A 15,504-nucleotide genomic window follows, 5' to 3' on the forward strand; every position below is an offset into this window, starting at 1 on the left:
GTCTGTAAAGTGCCTCCATCAAGTTGCTAGGGCAATAACAGGGCTCACCTAATTTCCATTTTTTTTCATAGGTCACAGTCCTATATTGAATATCTGGAAACCATTGGCTGTATGTCCCACTTTCTAGTTGCTTACAGTGAGAGGCCATATCCATTATTGTTGCATATTAAGATCTGTACTGTCTAGACTTTTGATCTGCTTTAAAAAAAACTTTGTTTCAAAAGTGTTTTCCTCATCATTAAAAACTATTTAGGAACATCATTTTAAATGGTCACCTCTTATTCTATTGTATAAGCCTGTATATTTTGACTGAAGAGCAAGGAAGGCCAGGAATGGGTTCAGGTGTGTGCTGGAACTTGGCCTCGGTCTTCAGATTGGCAGATGGAGGTGGAGAAGGAGGCACTGAGCTGGAGTAAGTAGGACATTGGAACTCTGGGGCTCTATAAGGACAAAGGGTGTGTCCTCTAGGATAAGAGCACTTTAATTCATTCTCTCAAATCATGTCCTGACTTTGCATTTTGTCAAATAATTACTTATACTTGTGAATAGGTATCCTGCCATCCAAGCTGCTGGACATAAGTGGGGAAAGTGTGGCTGCTGGAGGTCAGACATATTTAGCTTGAGGTTCAGCTTTTTCACTCAATAGTTATGTGGTGTTAGGAAGATCATGCTACACCTTCATAGCTTCTTTTTGCTCAAGTGTAAGGTAGGGAATGAGCATAATTTGCTCACAGGGTTATCTGCAAGTTGAACTGAGATAATATCTTCAAGTGCACTGGGTATAGTGTCTGTGTCATGGTAGGTTCTCTCTAGTTGGCTGTAGGGTTTATTTATAAAATCAGGTGTAAAACACCGGGCTGGGGGCCTCTAGGCCCCTAGGAGTCCCCTAGCCTAATCAATTAAGTAACTAGGCTAGAGATTACTAAACAGGGTCCAGAAAGAATGGAACAAAAAACAAGTACATTTTGATGGAGCTAGACTCTGGAAAATCTGGAGTGTGGAAGATCAGGAGCAATTAATGTAAATAGGAGGAGGACGAAGCTGGGCCCCATGTAGCATGCAGGAGGATGAGAGTGGTGCGGGGAGAAGGCATGGATAGGAATAGAGTAGAGAGGCACAGAGCATGGTGCCACCTGATTCCCCAGTTGACTCTCTGTGTCATTTTCTTGTCTCTCTTTGCTTACAGACCAGAAAAGGAAACCAGGCAGATGATCTCCACTAAGGTTATCATCAAATTCATGGTTGTGAAAGTCTGGTGAGTCTGCCAGATAAGGCTTATCTTTATCTGACAGTGGTCAGGCCACTGTATGGGCAGCTGTTTTAGTCCCTCACACATAGCTTGGCTGGTCAGCTGTCCAGCCTTCCCAGAGGGCTGCCAGCAGCTGCAACCAGGACAGGCTGTTATGCTAATGAGGATCACCACTGAATAATCTGCATTCAAGTTATAGCCATTTAGGTGCTGGACCTTTACAAAAGAATTTTTTTTTTCACTCAATGTGAACAGACAGGCTGGGCTAATAGTTTTTATGAATTAACAAAAATCAAAAGCCCAGAGAGGCTTCAAGAGCAAAATGTTAAAAAGCGCTATGGCAATAATTTATCGTAATCATCTTTGGATAGGTTCCTCATCCAGGCAGAACCAAGCAGTGCTAAGGGAAGGCTCAATGGTGTTCCTGTCTGTTTAGAAGTGCAATCCTGTCAGTGCTGCTATGCACACTGCACATTTGTGCACTGCACAACCTGTTCAACTGTGCATGGCAGCCCTGGACTAGGAACTCCTTTGTCAAGATTGGCCCTTGGGACATTTGAGAAGTTGTGAAGTTGGTCTTTATCAGACTTTCATTTCAATTCCTTTCTCTTTTATTTTCCTCTCCTTTTCTTCCTTTTCTTTTAAAATAGCCAACATGTAAAGTGTGTATCTTGTACTAATCCCTGTGCTAAATACTTTGTATGCATTATTCCATTTGATCCTCACAGGCATCCTGTGATATAAGTGATGCTCTCTCACCATGTTACAGATCAGGAGTTCAGGGGCTGCTTGAGCTTAGAGAGTTGATAAGTGGTTGAGGGTGAGCCACCATGCTCTGTGCTTCCCTACTCTATCCCTGTCCATGCCTTCTCCCGGCACCACTCTCACACTCCTGCTTGCTAGACAGGGCTCAGCTTCATCTTCCTCCTGTTTATATTAATTGCTCCTGATCTTCCACACTCTGGATTTTACAGATTCTAGCTCAATCAAAATGTACTTGATGTGTTCAGGCCCAGCTCTGTGGGCAGCTATTTCTGTCCCATTGTTCTTTTCTTCCCCTTGTTCTTTGTTTCATTCTTTTGGGACACTGTTTGGTAGTCTCTAGCCTGGTTAATTGATGCAAGCACGGTGGGTTGGTGCTAGTGGGTTGAGACTACCCCTTTGAGTCTGGCTATGCATTTTTATCTAGACAGAGAGCACACATTATTCTCAATGATGTCTGAGATGATGGAAATTTCAGGTACTGTAGTGGTTGCTGGGAGATCTTTAGATTGAGGAGCTGTTCAGCCTCCTATTCAAAGCACTTCAGCAATGAGGAAAAGAAAAATCACTGCACATATTATGAAATCTGGATTTCAGTCTTGGTTTTACTGTATTCTGCTTGTCAAAATTTCTAATTTACCACATTCTGCTTGTTAAAATTTCTGATTCCTGTTTTCTTCATCTTTAAAAAGGGAGGTATTTGATATCTATGACCCACATGAGTATTTTAAAGCTAAATCCTTCTTGTGAGAGTGTGTGTAGAATTCATGTGCTCTAGGCATCCTCCATATGAGTCTCAGCTCCTGCACACCATTGCAACCATTATTTCCATTGCAGGAGGTGCGAGCAGGTGTTAGTGGTGAAGGGTAAGCAATGCATATTCACGTTGTCTCATTTGTTTCTTGCTAGTAAAAAAACTCCAGTTTCATTTTCTTGTTCTCCCTCTTCTTTACTTTATCTGGCCAGTTCTTTCCTGATCTGTTCATCATTTCTGCTGTTCTAGTATCTCTGTGTCTTTTATTACCTCCTTTTGGAAAGCCTATTTCTCCATCCTTGTTGGTCCACCCTGATTCATCCCGTAAAACTCACTCCCTTTTTGGGTCACATTTTCTTTCTTGCCACTCACTCTGATTCTAGTTCTTATTGTACCAGTTTGTCATTTCCTGTTTGTTCCTACACATGGCCTGACACAGAGCAGGTATTTTATTGAATAGCTGAGGAAATGGGAAGGGAAGATAGTTAATCATTTAATTTGATAAATAAAACAATAGGGGTCAGAGAGATTAAACAATGTGCTCAGTACTCACTGCCAGCTAGGAGAGACTTGTTAAAAGAGGGCATGCTTTCATGTTGCAAGAATGTCTTGAGATAGTCACAGGTGCGTGGCAGCATGGGAAGATTCTAAAGGTTTTTCCAGAATCTACTCGAGACATGGCCAAGTACTTGTTTGCTTGGTTGTTCCTTTATTTCCTAATTTATTCAATATTTATTGTCCTCATGTGCCATATTATTATATGTGCTAGAAATATGACTAGTGATCTGACAAAGGGCTAATATCCAGAATCTACAATGAACTCAAACAAATTTACAAGAAAAAAACAAACAACCCCATCAAAAAGTGGGCAAAGGACATGAACAGACACTTCTCAAAAGAAGACATTTATGCAGCCAAAAAACACATGAAAAAATGCTCATCATCACTGGCCATCAGAGAAATGTAAATCAAAACCACAATGAGATACCATCTCACACCAGTTAGAATGGCAATCATTAAAAAGTCAGGAAACAACAGGTGCTGGAGAGGATGTGGAGAAATAGGAACACTTTTACACTGTTGGTGGGACTGTAAACTAGTTCAACCATTGTGGAAGTCAGTGTGGCAATTCCTCAGGGATCTAGAACTAGAACTACCATTTGGCCCAGCCATCCCATTACTGGGTATATACCCAAAGGACTATAAATCATGCTGCTATAAAGACACATGCACACGTATGTTTATTGCAGCATTATTCACAATAGCAAAGACTTGGAACCAACCCAAATGTCCAACAATGATAGACTGGATTAAGAAAATGTGGCACATATACACCCTGGAATACTATGCAGCCATAAGAAATGATGCGTTCATGTCCTTTGTAGGGACATGGATGAAATTGGAAATCATCATTCTCAGTAAACTATCGCAAGAACAAAAAACCAAACACCGCATATTCTCACTCATAGGTGGGAATTGAACAATGAGATCACATGGACACAGCAAGGGGAATATCACACTCTGGGGACTGCGGTGGGGTCGGGGGACGGGGGAGGGATAGCATTGGGAGATATACCTAATGCTAGATGATGAGTTAGTGGGTGCAGCGCACCAGCATGGCACATGTATACATATGTAACTAACCTGCACAATGTGCACATGTACCCTAAAACTTAAAGTATAATTAAAAAAATAAAAAAAAAGAAATATGACTAGTGAACAAAACAAAAATCCACGTCTTCATGGAGTTTATGTTCTAGTCAGAGACAACTAATAATAAAGAAGTAAAGTCAGGGACAACTACTAATAATAAATAACTAATAATAAACAAACTAATAATTTCTTTAATAAAGAGATCTGATAAGCCCGTTGGGGATTAGCATTATGAAGATAAATAGGTAGCATTAGGGACAGGTGGAGTAGGAGGAACTACATTACCTGGGATGATCAGGGAAACTTTCTTGGAGAAGCTGCATTTGAACAGAGACCTGAATGAAGTAAGGAAGCAGCTATTTATGTATCCTCCTGGTTTTAAAAAAATGTTCTAGGCAGAAAGAAGAGTGAGGGCAAAGGCCCTGGGGTAGAAGCAGGCTTGTGAACAATAACCACTATATTTTCCCTAATCACAAGATGACTGTAGACCTTTCATTTTGTATTTTGTCCTTTTGCATCATAACTCTTACAAGATAAGCCAAATAATGTTACAAATCCGCCTGATTATAGATAGTGGGCATATTCCTGGAACTGTGGACGTATCCATATGAATTTAATTTTTGTAATTGAATCTTATTTCAAGGCATACGAGGAGCTTGCCATTTTAAGAGCCCCCATGGTTAGTCCTTTTATGGGGAGAATAACCAGCCTTAGAGGATGCTTCAGGGTCTTCTCTTTCTAAAACCTTACGGTTTTATGTCTCTAGAGAGGCTGAACTTTCACGTATTTTCATGAAGGTGGAGATAATACAGAACTAAATACATGTAAATGGCAGCCAGCAGCCAGGCAGGTGAAATTTCAGTGGAAGAGATTGAGTTTTTTATTCTTTCCTGAAATGTAAGTCTTATCAATCTTCTACCTTCCTTCCCAGCAAGTATTAATGTTATGCAAAGGTGACAAATCTTGGCATAAAGAAAATAGAAATGTCTGTCGACTAGGAAAGACAAGACCATCAAGCAGCTGTTTCTAAATCTCTGTTTAAAAGAATAAGGCAACATTTCTTCTCTTAATGTCAGTAACTCTCTGCCTTTCTTTATTTTTTTCTCTCCTCTCCTCCCTTCCTTCCTTCCCTTCTTTCCTTCTTCCCTTCCTTCCTTCTTTCCCTTCCTCCCTTCCTCCTTTCCTCCTTTCCCTTTCTCTTCCCCTTCCCCTTCTCTTCTATTCTTTCTCTTTCTCTTTCTCAGGGAATCTTGCCCTGTCACCAGGCTGGAGTGCAGTGGCATGATCTCAGCTTACTGCAACCTCTGCCTCCCATGTTCAAGCCATTCTCCTGCCTCAGCCTCCCAAGTAGCTAGGACTACAGGCATGCACCACCATGCCCAGCTAATTTTTGTATTTTTATTACAGACAGGGTTTCACCGTGTTGGCCAGGATGGTCTTGATCTCTTGACCTCGTGATCTGCCCGCCTCAGCCTCCCAAAGTGCTGGGATTACAGTTCACATTTACTGTGTAGTGATGGCAACAGGTAAGGATGGTTCAGTTCTGAGCCTTCTTCCACTTTCCTGATATTATCTTAGTTATTATAAACAAATAAGGCATAAAATGAATCATGCCAATTTCATGTGTGCATATGGGATTTCATATGAGAGTAGACTAATGAAAAGGCTTGGTTTTGGCATGGTGATATAGTTTTGCTGTGTCCCCACCCAAATATCATCTTGAATTGTAGTTCCTACAATCCCCGCATGTCGTGGGAGGGGCCTGGTGGGAGGAGGTAATTTAATCATGGCGGTGGTTACCCTCATGCTGTTCTCATGATAGTAAGTAAGTTCTCATGAGATGTGATGGTTTTATAAGGGGCTTTTCCTCCTTTCCTCAGCACTTCTCTCTCCTGCTGCCTTGTGAAGGACATGTTTGCTTCCACTTCTGCCATGATTGTAAGTTTCCTGAAGCCTTCCCAGCAATGTGGAACTGTGAGTCAATTAAACCTCTTTCCTTTATAAATTACCCAGTCTTGGGTATTTCTTCACAGCAGCATGAGAACAGACTAATACACATGGTGAGTCCATTCAAGAGCCCACCACAGGGATGGTGTTGACAACATGGCTCCTCCTTGAGATATTTCTTGTGAATAGATTGTTTGTTTGGGTGCCTAGCTAGTGTGTAACATGACAACTTCATAAGCTGTTTAAACCATTCATTAAAATGTTTTTTAGCTACTAAAGCAAAAAGAAGAAAAAAAGGAAGGCAGAGAACAATAAAGTAATATTCAAGGATAGAGTAATATTCTAGCCAGAACACAGAGCCAGCCCTCAAAAAAGCCAGTTCAGAAGGCATCAGCCATTCATAGAACCTTTCAGGCCATCATCACTAAACAGAATCACAGATGCAGCCTGGACTCTGTTTGCAGCCTGCTTTGCTCAATAGTTGATGGGGGCAGGAAGGCTCTTTTCTTTTGGCCTCTGTTTTTACCAGTAGCGAGGCAGCAGGAATGCTATGGCTGAAGATGATTTCCTATGCTGTGTTTGTTTCCCAGCCGTACACAGAGGGAGCTGTTTTGTTATGATTTTGTTGTGTCTTCTGAAACTTGGGAGGCTCAGGCAGTTCCACATTTAGGCAGTAAAGATGTACAGAGTTATAACCCTGAGAGTAACTCCCATCAGCAGGGCCATTTATTTGGTATCTGTAAAGTACTATCACCCATGAGATCATCATCACCATAATTTTGTAGCTATCATCTTCATCTCCATCCTCAGTCTGATGGGGCGACAAATGAAGATATGTATGGAATTGCCTATGGCTGAAGTTCTTAGCCTTTCCATCCTCAAACACCTTCTGAGCTCTTTTTGCCTTGATCTGATGTGGCTCTGATTTGACCCACTCATTTGTTGCTCTTCACATTCAAATTTTGGGTGGAGTTTGTCTATCTTTAACTGGATGGTAAGCTCTTTAGAGATGCCACCCAGGCATTCACCCTATAGATAGATACTTTATAATTGCTCTGGGTCAGGCACAGTTCCTGGTTCTGGCTGCATAGGACTCACATGGTCATGGCAGTGCGTGTTACCACTCTAGAGTCCACTTACCCCTGGCAATCTTTTATGTGGACATTGCACCTCCAACAGGCCCTGAATCACTGCCAAGATGTTAGTGCTGGCAGGAGCATTGATTCCAACCACTGCTTCTTTGGTCCAGTTGCCTGTAAAGAATGTTTACGTTAATGATACAGATGGAATGAATGGCAAGGATCATGATTCCATTGTGGAGTCAGAGAAAGATGCAAAGTCACTTAATTCACTTTTATCCATTTCTTCTCATATCCTCGAGGTGAAGGTCAAGATTTCTCTGTCTCCTCATTTCCTATTGGATAGTTGGGTAAAGAACTTTCTCATGTTTTCAACTCTAATAAATAGCTTTTATATTAGAGTTATTTAAGAAGTAAATTAAACAGAACACAACACAGATATTTAAAAGGTTTTTTTCTTCAGTATGTTATTGTTGAACTAAATATCTTGTGAGAGGTTAAAAGTAAAATGATCATTGAGTGGACCTCATTGCATGTACTTGACCTATTCTTGGAGGGTTGCATGTTAACTGAATTTTGTAACTCAAGTTCTATTTTAAATTCACCCTGAAGGGTTGTTATTTAAAGCAATCCAGTAAAGAGAATAATCACCAGACCCCTGCTGAATATTAGGGTTGGCGGGGGCAGTGGATTTTTTTTTTTAAAGGAGGGTGGGAACATGACTCTTATGGCCACCCTGATTTTATCCCCAGGCTGGTGGCGCCTGGGAAAGTTTTTTTTTTTTAATTTTTTTAAAATTTTTTTTCCAAAGGAAGTTTGGGAATAGTGAAAGAAGAGAAAGTGGATTGAAAGTCCTGTAGAGAGTGGACAATGGCTGCATTTTTCTCCATTGCAGGAAATGGATTCCCCCCTGGAAAGGATTTGATGAAATGGCCTCAGTTCATTGTGAAATGGCTGGAGGAGAGTGGGGACATGCCCTGCTCTCACAGTACCTAATCACTGGACAGAGTGTCATTTCCAGGAGCCCAGGATGCAACATGATAGGGAAAGGGGGATTTCCATTCTTATGGGGAGAGGTTCCTAGGATGTTATTTGGAGAAAAGGCAAGATCACTTGTTGGAATGTCTGGATTGGCCACAGAAATCCTATAATTTGCATTTATTAAGACATTTTGTGGGTTGTTATCTTGAGAAGAAACCCAGAGAAACTTGGTTCCAAACTTAACATTCCACAAGGAAAATGGAATTTTCACTGCTCTTTTCTGACATAAAAAGGTCATCTTGTTGTTTATCTACAAAGCCAGGGGAGCCTGAGCTGTTGACTATTTTGCAGTTGGAAACACTGGCCCAAATTCAAAGCAGCCTGATGCGTTCTCTCTCCTTCCTGTCCTGTTTTTATTTAAAGAAGTTGGCTTCATGAATCATTGGATAAAGGCTTGGAGTACAGCTCCTTATGTTTCAGAAGATGAGGGCCTTGGTCCAAAGAAACCCAAAGTCAAGGACACCCCAAAACTCCTAAGAATGTTGATAGTAAGAATAGAGCTGCTATAATTATAATGCTCCTTGTCTCTGGGCTACGGGATACATAGACTCTCTTGTACTCAGTGAAATCACCAAAAACCCTTGGCAAGATGGGAATCTTAGACCCATTCTGAAGTTTCCTGCAAAACCTCAGAATAGTTACCCTCTGAGCAGGGTGGTGACATAATAAATATGGCCCAGTGAAAAATGAAAATTTGTATCCCCTTGTTCAAAGAGCAGGAAAAAAAGTACAAAGTTATAAAAATATAAGTTTTTCCTCTAAAAATATTTTATTACTTATATAATGTAGTACTTATAACTTTTTATACTATTATTTATAGTGATAGTGATACATGAGTAACAAAAATATTTTTGGTGTCATACTTATATAATACAATAAAAAGTAATTTAATTTGACATCTTATTGACAATAAGATTTTTCTGGCTCCCTTTTTCTGCAAATTATTAGGTTATCAAAATTTATCAAACTTTTATCAATTTCATCTTTAACTGATACAAAACTGAAAATGACATGTGTTGCTCTTTGCCAGGATTACAAATAATTTTTGACAATTTTTAATTTTCAGAAGCATATTTCTGCTAATGCAACTGTTACTGGAATTGTGTAGGAGAATCTTATTGGCTGTAGCAGGATTTGGATACATTTCTGAGAAATTATTTTGAAAAAAGGCTTTAGGGTCTGGGCATGGTGGTTCATGCCTGTAATCCCAGCATTTTGGGAGGCTGAGGCGGGTGGATCACATGAGGCCAGGAGTTTGAAACCTGTCTAGCTAACATGGCGAAACCCCATCGCTACTAAAAATACAAAAATTAGCTGGGCGTGGTGGCGTACACCTGTAATTCTAGCTACTGGGTGTGGCGGGGAGCTGAGGCATGAGAATTGTGTGAATCTAGGAGGCGGAAGTTGCAGTGAGCGGAGATTGCACCCTGTACTTCAGCCTGTGTGATGGAGTGAGACAATGTCTCAAAAAAAAAAAAAAAAGTTTTCAGTATATACCTAGAACTGATGATTCTTGTCAAACAATTTTTCTAAAAAGATTTAACTCTTTGTACAAATCTGTTTTGTGTAAGTTTGGATTTAATTATAAATGTAAATATATATATATATAGTGGCATTTTTATGTTTTCTCAGGCATTTTCTCTAACTTGTAGAGAGCCTATAAGCAACTGAAAGTAGCTTTACAATTTGTATATACAGTTAACACTTGAACAACACAGGTTTGAACTGTGTGGGTCCACTTACACAGGTTTTCTTTTTTTTTCAATAAAAGTATACTGAATGTGCCTGCCTTTTCTGCCTTCATGTCCACCTTCTCCACCTCTGCCACCCCTAAGATAGCAAGACCAACCCCTCCTCTTCCTCAATGAGAAGCTAATGAGGATAAAGACCTTTATGATGATCCACTTCTACTTAATGAATAGTAAATATATTTCCTCTTCCCTATGATTTATATATTTTTAAATTATTATTTATTTACTTTTTTTGAGAGGGAGTCTGGCTCTCTAGCCCAGGCTGGAGTGCAGTGGCACAATCTCGGCTCACTGCAACCTCTGCCTCCTGGATCCCTGTTAAAGCAATTCTCCTCCCTCAGCCTCCTGAGTAGCTGGGATTACAGGCACGTGCCACCATGCCCAGCTAATTTTTGTATTTTTAATAGAGATGGGGTTTCACCATGTTGTCCAAGCTGGTCTTGAACTGCTGAATTTGTGATCTGCCTGCCTCGGCCTCCTAAAGTGCTGGGATTATAGGCGTGAGCCACAGCACCTGGCCCTGCCTCTTCCCTATGATTTTTAAAATAACATTTTCTCTTCTCTAGCTTTATTGTAAGAATACAGTGTGTAATACATATAACATACAAAATATATGTTAATGGACTATGCATGTTATCAGTAAGGCTTCCAGTCAACCGTAGGCTATGTAAAGTTTTGGAGGATTCTAAAGTTATATGCAGATTTTTGACTGTATGTGGTGGGGTGGCATTCCTATCCCCTACATTGTTCAAGGGTCAACTGTGATTCGAAATGCCTGTTTATATAGCCTATTGTGTTTCTTCAGTACGAGGAAAAAAAAAATTTTTTTTTTGTTTTTGACACAGAGTCTCGCTCAGTCGCCCAGGCTGGAGTACAGTGGCACAATCTCGGCTCACTGCAAACTCCGCCTCCTGGGTTCATGCCATTCTCCTGCCTCAGCCTCCTGAGTAGCTGGGACTACAGGCGCCCGCCACTACACCCGGCTAATTTTTTTTGTATTTTTAGTAGAGATGGGGGTTTCACCGTGTTAGCCAGGATGGTCTTGATCTCCTGACCTTGTGATCCGCCCGCCTCGGCCTCCCAAAGTGCTGGGATTACAGGCGTGAGCCACCGTGCCCGGCCGGAAAATTTAATCCAAAAATTATTTCTTCTTAATAATTGGTTCATTGAAGTTTTATATGAAAATGGCATTCTTATCTGTTGTGACAATTTCAAAATTTAATTTCTAATTCAAAGCCAGTGAATATTTGCTTCGTAATGTTGCAGGAGTTATCAAAACTGGAGATTCTAAACTCTAAAATATTCTAATAACTCTTGGATATACTTTATTGCAATGTTCATGTATACATTTTTATTTTGTAATGATTTACTAACAAATTATATTGCCTGAGCACCAGCAAATTCTGTCCTGGCACTGAAGATAGAGAGTTAATATTTATGGGGATATCACAGGGATGGGCTCCAAGGACTGATGGGCAAGCTGTCTTCCCAGTGCTGTGATCATTGCTGCTGCTTTGCTGCTATTGCTGCCACTGCCATTACCCATCTGGGCTCAAGTCCCGTCCCTAGTTGTCCCCTGAGGACCCCATGGCAGGCTGGACTGCCTCTGGTATGCCAGTTCAGTTGCTTGGCATGCACACAGCCCCTTGCATGCAGTGCCCCAAGGCCTGTGCCTGCATGTGTTGCTGCCTGTTATATCCTGCTCTGCTCACACACGTGCTCTGTTGTCTCATCAGACTTGACTTGCAAAACTCATGTGCAAAGATAAAATAATTAAGAATTTCAAGACGGTACCAGTAGATCATTAAACCAAGTACAGGGCCCCTTCTGAGAGCGATTCTGGGTGTCACTCACATGCAGAGGCCATGTGTTCATGAAGTCAGTCCCATCTTGAGATACAGAATATGGCAAGTTAAAGGGATACAAGTTACTTACCACATGCAGCCTACCTTAGTTTTGGTAAAGCATCTACATTGCCAGGAAGTTCACCCACATATCTAACCCTGGCCTCAAATTTATCCTTTCTTCAAATATTTTACTATTTATGTTTATTAATATGTATAGCCCCTCAACTAATTTATCAAAGTTCACCTAGTAAGCACAGGCTCACCTGAGCAAAGACTAACACCTGTTCTCTTATCTTGGGACACTGATTTCTGATATTCCTGGCTTTCTTTATAGACCATGAAATTTCAAAACTAGAAGGGGCTTCATTGTTTACCCAATCCAGTGGGAAACTGACCTGGCTGGTTATATGAATATCATGAGGGCTTATAAAATAATCGTATTTCCTGTTCATCATACCCCTAGAGATTCAGATTCAGAAGATCTGGGATGAAGCCCAGGAATCTACACTTTAACAAACAGCTGGGGATTCTGGTGGACAGCCTGGTTGGGGAATGCCTCGTGATTTTCCCGGTTAGGAATTTGTTTGAGGCTCTATAGTCTTGTTTCCTTCTCTGTCCCTGAGTCCAGTGCTCATCTCACTTTCCCTGCTCTGTCTTGGCTTTATCTGATTCAGCAGTCCATGTCCCATCTGTTGTGCTTTCCCCTCCTCAGCCCATGGTTATAAAATGGAAGAGGCCGCTCTCTCTGGTTACTCCTTTTATATGAAAACCTTCTGTAGCTCTGTGTAGCTTTCAACCAATGGAACAAGGAAGGTACTGGATTGCCAGGTCCTTGATAAGCTGGCACCATCCAATGAAGCAGGTTGTGTGAGTGCATGCATGTGTGGGTGTATCTATGTATGAATGGGCTAGGCAGTGATAATGGTGGATGAAATATATCAGGATGGACTCTAAGTGCTAGGGTACTTCAGACTGGAAATACCAAAACTGTTGAGGGATTGGATCAAAGCCGAAAACTCATGAATGGTTCAGAAAAGTCAGCATGGATTAGCTCATCGAATTTGTGAATATACCTTTAGACGCATAAAATAAGTAGTACTTTTACCATTTACAAGACTGTTTTGTGGCTATAATAAACAACCCCCCTCCCAATTTTAGTGGCTTTAACAACTCACATCACATGTCCATTACACGTCTACTGGAAACTTGGTTCTATTTTGACTCTTTCTGAGACTGTTGGCTGATGAAGCAAACCATCCCAAAATACTGCAGTTTTTCTAGCAGAGGGAAAGATAAGTTTGGAGCATCCTGCACAGCAGTGTAATGCTCTGGCCTATAAATGACACATTACTTCTGTTCACAACTCATTGGCTAGAACTGGTTACATGGGTCATAGACAGGAGAAATAGGATCATGCTAAAATGATTTGTAAACTGTAAAGCACTCCACAAGTTCATTGCTTTCTTTGAGGTGTCTTAAAGATGGTACAGCTTTAACCAGTAAATATACAATCTGAGGAGTGGGAAAATCCAGAAATAGGCCCTTTTAGAAGGACTAGATCTATGCATGAATAATAGATTCCTATCAGTGAAAGCTAAGAAGCACTTGTTAGCTGGAGGAGCCACTTTGGAGGCTCTGGCTGAGATGAAAATGTTTTAATATAGTACGTTGTATCACAGACCCAGGTGGTAAACTGGGCTTGTTCCTGGTCCATTTTCTGGGAATTTTTCTAATTCTTAGTCTTCTATCCCCACCACCTTGTAAATCTTGATGTTGAAGTTGGAGCTTGGTGGAAATGATTAGAGGTCCTAGAGTCTGGAGGGGACAGCATGGGAATTGGATTTTTAGTTCTCCCACAATTTTATGTTGTCACCTAGCTCTTTAATCCTTTATCTCCTGGCTGCCTTGTCTCCTCATCTCAGTATTTGATACTCTATTTTCTTACTTTGGACAAAAATTCAAATGAAACTGGAGGCCCTCATTCTGCCTTGGAATTCAGGAAGGACTTTGAGGTTATTACGAAGAGATGCAAAACTGTGTGTCCCCACATGGGATTTAGGACAGCCAAATATGATCAAAGCATTTTATGTTCGTATTTCAGTAGCAGTGAAGAGTAAGGCATGGAAGGAAAACTCACTCTCTCACATACACCCCTCCCAAAACAGAAAGACCTCAACTCTAGACATCCTAACACTTGGAGAAGACATTCAACTTTTAGGAAAACAGGTTGATTTTTTCCTTGTCATATTGTGTCTTAAAAACTGTAGCTTGGGGAAGGTGGCACATGAATTCAAAGCACAGCTCTGCTACATATAAGCTGCGTGAACTTGAACAAGTTACCTAACATCTTTGTGTCTCATTTTTCTCCTTTATAAAGTGAGATGATTAAAGTGCTTATTCCTAGGGTTGTCTTTGATCATAAAGGGAATACATAATAAACTTGTAACTACAATCTATTGAATGCTCAGGGTGCTGTGTATACCTGGTGCTGTGTTGCTGCTGGTGTTGGTATTGTTGTCATTGTCATTGTCATCCTCATCCACAACAGCAAATTCTGTCTGGTCTCAGTCAGAATGAGTTGGGAAAGACAGAGTGATGGGGTATGTGGAAGAGTCTAGCTGTCTTCTGGTACTATTATTCCAGGTTCAGTTACTATATAAGTTTCTTTTCAATATTTTCCTTCTTCTTTGTATAATAAGTGTCAGTCTCTCTTTCAAGGAGCATTTCAGTCTATGTGCTTGTGTTTTCAGTTAACACATTACTCAGTAAACTAGTAAGTGCCACTTACAGAAATATGGATCTTCTGAGCTTCTTTAAGAAAGGCAGAACACAGAAGTTTCTGCAGGCAGCAAACTGCTTTGCCCAGTTAAATGAATCCGGGACCCCAAAGGTGAGTGTTGGCCTAGAGGCTCATAATTCAGAAAGTTCAAGAGAGTTCCAAGATTGGAGGGGAGGGCTTCCCATCATCGCTTTGTTTCTGTTAAGTAAATTTATATTTAATACACCCGACAAACTCCATCACATTTTAGAATGTCAGGTTTATTGAGGCATAATTTTCATAAAACAAAACTTACCATTTTAAAGTTTACAATTTGGCGATATTTGACAAATGTGTACAGTCATGTAGCCACTACAATAAACATACATTTTTATTACCCTCCAGAAGTTCCCTGTGTTCCTTTGCAGTCGGATTCCTCCCTGCAAACTCTGCCCCCAAACCCACTGATCTGTTTTCTGTCCCTATAGTTTTACCTTTTGCGGAATGTAATATGAATGGAATCATAGAGTATAGTGGAGGCTTTTGTGTTTGGCTTCTGTCACTTAACATAATGCTTTTGAGATTCATCCGTGTTGTTGCATGTGTTAGTAATTTTTTTTAAATTGCCAAGTAATGTTCTATTGTACTGATATAATTTTGTTT

This window comes from Gorilla gorilla, chromosome 8 (assembly GCF_029281585.2).
Source record: "Gorilla gorilla gorilla isolate KB3781 chromosome 8, NHGRI_mGorGor1-v2.1_pri, whole genome shotgun sequence".
Lineage (NCBI taxonomy): Eukaryota > Metazoa > Chordata > Mammalia > Primates > Hominidae > Gorilla > Gorilla gorilla.